Raw genomic sequence first — 8,463 nt, forward strand, 5'->3', positions numbered from 1 at the left:
GCCTCTGCCCTTTCCTCCTCGGGGGCATTGTGGGGAGCACGAGGTGGGCAGAGACTGAGGCCTGGGAGCGGGCACTCCGGTCGCTAACTGGCTTCCTGACACTCCCACCGTGGCACGTTCTGTTTCCTTCCTTCTACTTCTGTGAACCCGGCAGATCTGGCTGTGGGCTCTTGCTGGCAGCCCGGCCTGCCTCGCTGTTTCCCGCGGCCATGGCGCCTGCTTTTCTTGGTCAGGCTGGGGGGCTCGCGCGGGCTCAGGCCTGCGGCGGCACCCGCTGGGCCACAGGTAGGGCCACCCGCACCCCTGGCACCGCGGCCTCGGGCTCCACTCACATCCCTCCTAGGCCGCCCGCAGACCATCAAGATGGTGGGTGGGAGGTGTCGAGTGGCGCTGAGGGGCGGCCACGGGGCGGGGCTGGGGGGGTGGGGATTGGCCTCCTGTCCTGGAGGACAGGCGGTGCACCCCACCACCCCCACAGCGGCCTTCCCCGCATGGCAGGCCTCACCGCAGGCCGGGGCTGCCTGCATAGGCCGCGGCAAAATGGCCGCCGCGGCCATGAGGCCCCTTTTTCTCCCAGGACTCTGCGGGGAGGGAGGGTCACCACGGCCAGGCCACGGTCACTCCGTGCAGCTCTGGGGTGCAGTGTGGGGCGGGAGGGGCAGGGAGGAGGGAGTGGGGGGGGGGGGGGGCAGGGGAAGAGCCAGAGAGAGGGGCAGGGAGTGGAACAAAAGGCCCCTTTGTGGCGCAGGGCAGGGAGAAGAGGGAGCGCATTACCCAATGCCCAGAAGCCATGTTGGTAACAAGAGAACCATTCTCTGCCTCATTTGGAAAACAACTTGGAGCAGAGAGAGACGGGGAGAGATTTAACCCCATGGGCGCAGGGGTGCAGGGGCCTGAGGCCACTGTGGGAGGTGGGGAGGGAGGGGCATGCTCGGGCCTCTTGGGCCCTGCGTGGGGCCGTTTCCTGTCTCCCAGGCCTGGTCCGGGCAATGGAACCAGAGCCCCAACATGGCCGCTTGGCCAAGACCCAGCGCCAGTGGCCGTGGGCTGGAGTCATTCTACTTGTCTGGGCCTGGAGCCCAAGTCCAGGGCTTGGACACCCAGCCCACCTGACCTCTCCAGAATACAGTCAGGGACCCCCTGGAGACTTGCATCTTCTGGCTCCCCGTCCGAGCCCCCCCGGCCTCCTGCTGAAGGGAGCAGTAGGGGGCCCGGACGTCTTTTCAGTTCTGTGTTGGAGACTCATCCCCTGAAATCTCACTGAATCTCTTCCCTCCCCCACCTCCACCCCATCCACACGCTCTGGTTCTCAGCTCCCGGAGGCCACATCTGATCATAAAGCCAGTGACCCTACAAGAAGCCTCTGTGCTCTGGTCACTGCCCATGGTCACGGACTGGCCATCGCCACCTCAGGACCAGCCTGACTTGAAGAGCTGCGTCCCCTCTGCTGAGGGCACACGCCCCGTGACAAAACGGAGCCGGCTGAAGGAAGCGGACAGGGGCTTCTGCTTTGGACCCCCAGTCAGGGAAGGCGCCCCAGGGTGCTACCTCTGAGGTCAAAGAGCAAAGAGGGAGAACACTGGGGAAGAATGTTCCAGAAGTGGGCGCAGCACAGGCAGAGCCCCTAGAAGAACATGCCGGTGAGTCTGGGAACAGGCAGAGGCCAGAGCGGCAGGGGGCAGCGGGAGCCAGGGGCTGAGGGGGGTCGGAGTCCAGGCCTCTGGGCCTCCCTAGCGGCCCCAGGCACCTGGAGTACTGTGGAGGGTGAGGACTGGCGACTGCGACTGCGCCCCGAGTCCCTGGGCTCCGCCCCTCGCAGGGACGCCCCTGGTGGCCGCCTCCCGTCCAGCCCTTTGGGGCAGACCAGGCCCTGAGGCAGCAACGGGCCTTGGCGCTTTGTGGTCTGAAGCTCTGGGCACCTGCAGGGGAACCCCCGTGCGCTAAGGAAGCCCCTTTCCAGGTAGTTTTGAAAGGCTCACGAGGCGCTCAGGACACCCCCAGAAGCCCGCCCAGCTGGGGGGTCAGCACACAGCCCCGAAAGGCAGGTCCTTCCCTTCTTGGGCCTCAGTTTCCTCATAGGTAAAACCTCACGTACGTGGCAGATTTGGGGGGGGGTTCCTGAAAAGCAGCTGCTCATTCAGGGGGCTCCGAGGTGAGGGGTGTGTCAGGATCACCAGCTGGGGGGCAGCCTTCCTGCCCCTCCCCTACACACGTCTTGATGTCTTGCTCAGCTCAGCCCAGTCAGAGCCTGGAGTGGGGTGAGGTGTGGGGTGGAGGACGGCCCCGCAGAGAGCGGTGCCCGGGTGAGGGCCCACAGCCCGGGTCGGGGAGGGGAGCCCAGAGAGACAAAGCAGAACAGACCGAGGTTCAGCTGAAGAGAGGGGCGCCTTCCTGGGCCCCAGCCCTAGTGGGCATGGGGCAGGCAGAGACGGGGGGGCAGCCTGTCTGCCCCCCACTGCGAGCCCCTCTCATCGGTCAAGTGAGTCCCTGCCTTCCTGGAGCCCTGCGAAGCAGCGAGGCCAGATTGGGGGGGGGGGGGGCGGGACCGGGGGGGAGGGGGCAGCCCACAGGGCGCAGCAGACCGCTCCTGCCTCCCCCCGCTCCCCTCAGCAGTGTGTTTCAGTCGATCTGCCTGGGCTGCTCCCCACTCTGGGACTGGTGATGCCTCTAAATCCCACCACCCCCACTCTGGCCCACACCTCAGTTCTTATATGCATAAATAAACAAATCTTCTTCAATGAAGGACCAGGAGGGGTAAGGGCCTTGAGGGGGGAACTGGCACAGCAGGAAAGGGGACCTCAGCCCCCAGCTGGCGAGTGGGGGGAGGGGGGCCCGCCTGGGCCCAGCTCAGTTCCCATCCCTACACCAGCCTGGGGCTGAACTCCAGACTGAGGCCCGTCCCTGGGAGCGTCCTTGTACCCATTTTACGGAGGAGGAAACCGAGGCTCGGAGAGTCGTCACAGCCCCCCAGGGGCGCAGCTGGCCTCCGAGCGGGTTTTGTGGGAGGCAGCCTGGTTCCTCCGAGCTCTTCCGTGACCCCCCGCCACCTCTGAGGCTCAGAGAGGGCTGGGACTGGCCTGCCTGCAGCCACACGCCAGGAGGTGGTGGAGCAGATGCTGAGGCTCGAACAGGGTAGGACAGGGTGGGTGAGGGGAGGCAGCCGGGGCCCCGGCCGCCAGCGCGTGGGCAGCCTTGGGAGGCAGGCGGGACCACCAGGGGTCACCGGGCTCCGTGGCTGGCGTGGCCGGGCGGGGGGTTGGTGGCGCTGGCAAAGCGGCAAGCCCAGCGGGCTGGAGGAGCCGGGGGGGCCAGGAGCTGAGGCCGAGTGGCGGGAGAGGTCGGGGGGACCCAGCGCCGCGGCGCATCGGGGCGCCCCTGCCTGTGGGGAGCCCGCCCCAGAGCTGTGCCGCAGGAGGGGTCGGCCGTCCCCGGCCTCCCGACTCAGCCCACAGCGGCCCAGGCGGGAAGCGCTCTGAGCCCGTGCGGGTCACACGGAAGTCACGGGGCGGCCGGTGACCGGCCACGTTACACGCCTGCGGCGCCGGCGGAAGCCTCGAGGCCCCCACGGGTGCTGCCTGCCGTCACCGGGAGTCACGTGGGGGCGCGGCAGGGCCACGGCGCCTTCCGGCCGGCCTCCCACCTCCACCCCTTGGAGCCTCCGGGCTCTCGGGAAACAGCTGAGGAACTCAAGCTCGGACCCCCGCCCTCTGCTCCCTGGGGCCAGACCCCTGCCCGTGCGCCCCGGGCCCTGGCTGCCGAGGCTGCCAGCCTGCAGCGCCCGCTTCGGCCTGGACACAGTCCTTGGTCCTCCATGCCCGCAGAGGGCCTGACTCCTGGTTTGGTCCCACCAAGCCTCCTCTGCCCAGAAGGACTTGGGGTGCCGACAGAGACCCCCACAACCCCGACACTCTGGGCCCAGCCCTGGCCCAGATCAGGGGTCCCCAGGTCAGTCCCTGGCCCAGTACGGGCCTTGCTGCCCACGTGTGCTGTGGGAGCCCCCAGGGGGGCCGGCGGGGAGACAGGACCAGGCAGGGCGGCCGTGGGCAGCTGTGAGCTGCGGGCCAGACTGTCCCGAGTGGCCCCGGGTTGGGAAGTCAGGTCCACTCGGGGGACACACCAGTGTACACTTTAACATGGGTCGCAGGTGCGCCCCGGTGACAGCCCCTCCCAGCCTCCCGGTCCCCCAGGCCCTCGGGGCGAGTGTGCGCTCCCCATGGGCAGGGCTGTGCCCTCGTGGGCCTGGTGTCCCTGCCCCGCACCCGGCTCACAGATGGCCGGCTCAGACCTATGCTGAGCGGCTGGCACGCGGGCATGGCCACAGCAGCTCGGGTCAGGTGGACGGTTGTGCCCCACCCTCCGCTCGGGCTCCTTGCTCCTTCCCCAAGACTGAGCCCCCCATCTCTCCAGCACCGGCTCAGTCCGAGGACGGCTTGGCTCCCACGGGCTGCTGCTCCCCGCAGACGGTTACCCCAGAGGAGTCGGCCGTGTGATGCGGGGTGCTCTGCTGGGGAGTGACGGAGACAGGGAGGGCGCTCTGGCCAGAGCCCTCCAGACCTCAGACAGCGGGGACTGGGGCGGCGGGGGGGGGCGGCGGAAGTGAGCAAGTCCCGAGGTCGTGGCTGATGACGCCCGTGGGGGCGTGGGGGGCTGAGTCAAAGATGAGTGAGCTTCACGCCAGGCGCAGAACATTGGCACCATTGATGGGCCAGAGGGCGGTTTCGGCAGCAGTGTGACTGGGGTTTGGGACGGGGGCTCGCGGCCCTTTGGGGCTTGAAGCAACCCCAGAGATCATCCAGGTCACACACAGGAAACGGGGCTCAGGCTTGGCGTGACACTGTCGTGGGGGGGTCAGGACTGAGGCGGGGGCTGGCCAGGGTCAGCCCCATCCAGGACAGTGAGGCCGTGCGGGGCCAGGCCTGGGCTGCGCTCTGGGGCCCAGGCCTCACTCCCCGGGGAGAGGCATCGCCCTCCGCACCAGGCCCAGTGGGGACTCGGGGTCGCGTCTGCTCTGACGACACGGAAGAAGGGGAGCGACTGAGAAGTAGCAAGATGTGGGGAGGAGGGCCCCACGGGGAGCGCCGAGGCCCCGAGTTCCCCTGGGCCCCCTCCTGCTTCCCGGGGAGGCGTGTCCACATGACGGGGGAAGGGGCAGCACCGGACACAGGACTGACCGTCCTGAGCCCTTCCCCGCTGCCAGGGCTGGAGGCTCGCATGGTCTGTCACCCCTATCCTGGTCTCCCGTGTGGCTCTCCCCACCCCACCCCGGCCACAGACCCCTCACTGCCCCACCCCAGCTGGTCAACCCTTGCCCATGCTCAGCAAGGCCTTCCCAGCCTGTCTTGCCCACTCCCCACCCCCACACCCCGCCCAGCACCTTCTCAACCCAGCCCAGGCGGGGGGAGTCTGCAGAGGGGCGGGGGGCTCTCAGGCCACACAGACCTCCAGGCCCACCCCGAGCCTGGACGCACACTCTGGGGCCTCCTGGGGCCTCCACCCAGGGACCAAGCACCAGGCATCGTCAGCAAGTCCAGTCTTTCCACCGGGATGTGTTGGCTCGTGACTGCTCATGAGAGCCAACTTCACATTTTCTGGAATTTTCCAAGCCTGTTGATGTCACCTTGGAAGCTTGAAACTGACCCTGGTGGGCGTTTCAACATTGTGAAACTTGGCCTCTACGGCCACCTCCAGCCCAGCAGAGCTGCACTGTCCAGGGTCTCTGCTCCCGCGGGTTCTCCCCGGCTCCCCGCCCAGTCCTGGGTTCTGGGGCAGTTGATCTGGCTGAGACTCCATCAGCATCTTCTGTTCGGAAGATGAAAATCCAAACTCCCGCTCTGCTCGCCAGCTCCAGCCTCAGACAGGCTCCAGCTGCCTCTTCCGGCCCCCCGCAAGCCCCCAGCTCCAGCCGCACTTGTCCGACTGAGCTCCCCCACGCCCCCACCCTTTGTCAGGCGGCGCCTTGCGAAATGCCCGTCTCTGGCTCGCGGAACCCCGTCCCTCTGTCAGGCCTGTTCGTGGCTGGAACTCGAAGAAAAGACTGAATGGAAGGGTGACTCAAGGTCCTGAAGCCAGAACGAACTGGGGTGTTGGCCAAGCCTAGGGCCCTGGGGCGCCCAGGCCCACCCCCGCTGCAGGACATGAACATACCCAGGCCCTCCCGCCGCGCCCCGCCTGCTGGAAGTGTCTGAGGGGATGAGGGGCGAGCGGGGGCCAGACGGTCACTGCCCTCCCAGGGGCAGAGGCAGGCGCCGAGCAGGGCCCTAGTGCGATGCCTCCACACTGACCCTTTCACGCCTGCTCAGAGGAGCTTGGAACTCCTCTCCATCCTTCAGAGCCCACTCGGACGCGACCCCCTGCCTGGGGACAGTCCTCTGCTGCTCCCTCGTCCCCCTGCTCACGCCCGCTCTTGTGCCACTGGGTGCTCACTGCCGTCCCGCCCGTGGACGGGGCAGCTGATGGGGGGCGGGGCCTTGCCCGCTCTCCTCACCGGCTGAGGGGTGCTCCTTGAACTGCCTGGGCTGACCCTGTTACTCTTGCGGGTAAGTCCCCCCCCTCCCCGGGCCTCAGTTTCCCCTCTATATAAACTAGTCTTCCACTGCCCGCTTTCTAAGCTTCTGTGAACTCACACCCGCCCTCCCCCGTCAGCCTCCACCCCTGGGCAGCACCGCCCTTCTGCCATCACCCCTGCTCTACCCCTGCCCGGCCCGTAGCAGACCTCACTACCCATGCCTCCGGTCCCTGGAATCTGCAAGCCTCTGGCCCCCGGCCTCCCACCGCCCCTTGAGCACGCATCAGCGCCCCGAGTGGCCGCCGAGGGCCATGAGAGGCCACCGCGTGCAGGGGGGCAGCCCAGCCCTGTTCACAGCGGCCCAGTGCGGCCTGCCGTCCCCCCCTCGCGCCCCCAGGCAGACAGCCACCTCCCCTTCTCGGCCTGCTGTGCTCTAGCCTTGGAGAACGGCAGCTCTGGGGGTGAGCAGAGGGAACACTCAGAGGACCCGGCGGCCGCTCGGTGCTGTCCAGCCCGGCCTCCTCCTCCTCTTCCTCCAGGCATGCGCAGAGTGTGACACGCAGGTGTGTGCACACCTGGTGCACCCGAGACCGTCACGTGGCACGCACACCCACGGGGATCGTGGGCCCACGCCAGTCACCCCTGCTGCCTTTGGGCCTGGGAGGCACCCGGGTGCCAATGCTATAGGGCCACAGGGCTCCGGGGGTAACCAGAAGGGGCGCTGGGCCCCTGCAGGCTCTGAAAGCGGGGAGCCCCGCCCCGGGGCAGCGCCGGAATGGAAAGCGGCAGAGCCCAGCCCGCCTTGGTCTGAATCCCCACCGTCCCTCAGCCGCCAGGGGCCACCCACCTCCGCTCAGCCCCACGCACAGGGCCCAGGGGTGAGAGGAGAGAAGCGGCCAGGTGCGTCCGGCCACCTGGGCTCACCTGGATTCACAAGAGCTCTGCAGAGCGGGCGGCTCTCAGGAGAGAGGGGTGCAATTCGGGCCTCAGCCTGATGCTTCAGCAAAATCCCGGGCTCTCTGCACCTCAGCAGATGGCTGAGGATCCTCTGTGGGGCGCGGCCAGCGCCTGCCTTACAGGCACTAGGCCTGAGGGGTGCCAGGCATCTTCTGCAGAGTCCAGCATGTAGCAAGTGCTCAGTAAACACTAGGCCAACAGGCCTCCCTGTGCGCAAGGGGGTCAGTCTCAGCTCTGCGAAGCAGCCACAGCGTGCAAGTCCCCCCAGGGAGGAACCCCAGGGCTCAGCAGAGCCCTCCCGTCTCCCCACTGCTCCCCGCAGCAGCGTGTTTCAGTGGATCCACCTGCTTTGCTCCCCACTCTATCCCTGGTTTCTCCTCTCAGCCCCTACACCTCTGGCCTGTACTCCAGTTCTGTATGCAGAAATAAATCTTCTTAAAAAATGATTTAAAAATAAGCTTGGTTATAGATTTTATCAACAATTTTAAAAGTGTATAAAAATATACCAAACCCCAGCCCTCCCTGGGGGCGCAGCAGGTTAAAGCACAGCACCGTCCTGTGAAGCCTCTCACCCTCCGCATCTCTGGCCTGTACCCCAGTTCTGTATTATATATATATATAACAAACCCCAAAGAGTGGTACACTTTAGAAATTGGGGAGTGTCTGGCTTTAAAAGAGAATAGTATCTCTTAAAAAATAATAATAGCCCCAGCCATCTTGGCGGCTGTACTAGGTTGGGGGCCATCCCGCACCTAAGGCTGAAGGATGGTGGCCGCAAAGAAGACGAAAAAGTCGCTGGAGTCGATCAACTCTAGGCTCCAACTTGTTATGAAAAGTGGAAAGTACGTGCTGGGGTACAAGCAGACTGTGAAAATGATCAGACAAGGCAAAGCTAAACTGGTCATCCTCGCCAACAACTGCCCAGCCTTAAGGAAATCTGAAATAGAGTACTACGCCATGTTGGCCAAAACTGGTGTCCATCACTACAGTGGTAATAACAT

At 66.0% G+C, this 8,463-nt stretch overlaps 1 protein-coding gene across 2 annotated transcripts in view; it reads right to left on the reverse strand.

The window, feature by feature from the left end:
* POLR2F (polymerase (RNA) II (DNA directed) polypeptide F) overlaps positions 1-8,463 on the reverse strand; it is a 60,863-nt gene that overhangs the window by 2,812 nt on the left and 49,588 nt on the right. The gene's annotated exons all lie outside the window — the stretch shown is intronic.

The sequence above is a fragment of the Condylura cristata genome, unplaced genomic scaffold, assembly GCF_000260355.1.
Source record: "Condylura cristata isolate star-nosed mole 26May11 unplaced genomic scaffold, ConCri1.0 scaffold00004, whole genome shotgun sequence".
Classification (NCBI taxonomy): Eukaryota; Metazoa; Chordata; class Mammalia; order Eulipotyphla; family Talpidae; genus Condylura; species Condylura cristata.